Consider the following 2,824-nt stretch of genomic DNA (forward strand, 5'->3'; position numbering starts at 1 on the left):
TTTTTTTGTTTAGACAGAGTCTTGCTCTGTCACCCAGGCTGGAATGCAGTGGTATGATCCCGGCTCACTGCAACCTCCACCTCCTGGGTTCAAATGATTCTCCTGCCTCAGCCTCCCAAGTAGCTGGGATTACAGGCATGCACCACCATGCCCAGCTAATTTGCATTTTTAATAGAGACAGGGTTTCACCATGTTGGCCAGACTGGTCTCGAACTCCTGACCTCAAGCCAAACACCCACCTCCGCCTCCCAAAGTGCTGGGATTACAGGTGTGAGCCACCACTCCGGGCCTCATTAATATTCTTTTTATTCTCCTATTGTCAGGGTTATTTTGTTTGTTTTAACTAGAGTGTGTATGTTTAATACATTTAAAGCTATAAGGAGTATTTTTCACAATAGATATTTAAAGAGAATCCTAGTTCCCTCCCATCTGATAGTAGCCAGGGTTTGTTTTGTTTATTTGTTTGTTTGTTTGTTTGTGTAATTAGAATGTGCCCGGCCTGTTTTTATCATAATTTACCTTCTATATTCCCAGAAAATCCACATACACATATTTGTACATTGCTTTTTCATAAATGTGTTCACACAAGGGAGTAAAATTAAGTAACAAGTGCATTTTTTCTTTTTTTTTTTTTGAGAAGGAGTCTCACTCTGTCGCCAGGCTGGAGTGCAGTGGCATGATCTCGGCTCATTGTGACCTCTGCCTCCCAGATTCAAGCAATTCTCTGCCTCAGCCTCCTGAGTAACTGGGATTACAGGCGCCCTCCACCATGCCCAACTAATTTTTGTATTTTTAGTAGTGACGGGGTTTCACCATCTTGGCCAGGCTGGCCCTGAACTCCTGACCTCGTGATCCACCCACCTCGGCCTCCCAAAGTGCTGAGATTACAGGTGTGAGCCACTGCGCCTGGCCAACAAGTGCATTCTTACTTACAGCATTTATTACAAACCTATAATCCGTATCCTCTGAAAAAGTCAAGCATTATGACAAAACAATTGGTCAATCAACAGATCTTCATGTAACACTATAAATCATAATGCAGCCAGAGACAGATACATACACCCCAAAACTCTAACAGCTATACTTCAGAACAGCAGAATGGACTAGAATTCAGGGGTCTGAATTTGAATGGGGAAAAAATGTAACATCTTTATGGCTGTAATGTAGCATTTCCTTCCCTGTGAGTGTCAGCAACAAAACACAGCACTATCAACAGTGCTGTGTCTTTTTTGTTTGTTTTGAGATAGGATCTCATTCTGTCGCCCAGACTGGAGTGCAGTGGCACAATCACAGCCCACTGCAGCCTTCACCTCCCAGGCTCAAGCAATCCTCCCACCTCAGCCTCCCCAGTAGCCGGGACCACAGTCACACCACCACACCACACCACGCTAATTTTTTATTTTTTGTAGATACGAAGTCTTGCCACATTGTCCAGGCTGGTTTCGAACTCCTGGGCTCAAGTGATCATCTCACCTCAGCCTGCCAATGTGTTGGGATTACAGGCATGAGCCACTGTGCGTGGCTTTTTTTTTTCCTAGCCACTAGACCTCCAGGGAAACAGTACCTATGTCTTTGTCATCAATCAGAGATATTTTAATATTACATGACAGTTTCTACAAATATTCACAATAGCATTTATGCTTCTCACTGCATCAAAATTATAGTAGTTATTAGATCTCCCACTGTCTTTGTATCACATGTAAATAAAGAGGCACGTACATTGCTATAACCAAATGTGGTACCTTTTCTATACTTTAATAATTGCATTTCAGGCTGGGCACAGTGGCTCATGGCTGTAATCCCAGCATTTTGGGAGGCCAAAGTGGGTGGATCACTTGAGGTTAGGAGTTCGAGACCAGCCTGGCTAACGTGGTGAAAACCCATCTCTACTAAAAATACAAAAATTAGCCAGGCATGGTGGCACACACCTGTAGTCCCAACTACTTGGGAGGCTGAGGCAGGAGAATCGCTTGAGCCAGGGAGGCAGAGGTGGCAGTGAGCCAAGGTCATGCCACTGCACTCCAGGTGCGCAACAAGAGCAAAACTCTGTCTCAAAGAAAAAAACAAGCATTTTACCATCATTGATTTGTTTTATAATCATAAGTGTTTTCATTTAAGCATTTAAAAAATATTATTCTAAGAAGGGATCCATGGGCTTCACCAGCTTGTCCAAGGGCATCTGAGGCACATAAAAGGTTAGAATCCCCTGGACTAGATGAGATGCTAACAGCCTAGGTTCTGGTTCTGTGGCAGCATTACCTGGTCTCCAACATTGCTACCTCTACATCTGCACCTCAGTCCATCTCATCCAGGGTGCCTGGTGTGCCTGTAATAGAGTCTTGGTCTGTATGTAATAGTAACACAGGCAGCAACTGCCACCAAAGTTTCTCCAGCCTGATTCAGAGGATGCGCAAGAAGCTCTGGACACAGAAGAGTGCCTAAGCCTTGGTTAGCAACTCCACCCCCAAGCCGGCCCCTGAGCTCCCACCCCACCCTGCTCTGAGGCCAGGCTTCTGCACATGGTTTTAGATGCTGCCCAGCAATGGAGTTCTCACCTGACCTATGGAGTCAGTGGATTGTCCAGGGAACTGCTATTGATGAGTGCTGGGCCTTCCTAAAGGTCTTGGTAAAATGGTTGGTTTCTAGGACAAAAGGCATATCATGAACCACAAAGGATGGGGAAAATACTTCACAAATTGGAGTAGGACCATAAAGTTAAGCCTTCAATATGAGTAAGAAAAAATTAATTTTATTTTATTTTTTGAGATGGAGTCTCACTCTGTCGCCCAGGCTGAAGTGCAGTGGCATGATCTTGGCTCACTGC

Source organism: Rhinopithecus bieti, unplaced genomic scaffold (genome assembly GCF_001698545.2).
Source record: "Rhinopithecus bieti isolate Rb0 unplaced genomic scaffold, ASM169854v2 scaffold_16097, whole genome shotgun sequence".
In the NCBI taxonomy this organism is placed as follows: Eukaryota; Metazoa; Chordata; class Mammalia; order Primates; family Cercopithecidae; genus Rhinopithecus; species Rhinopithecus bieti.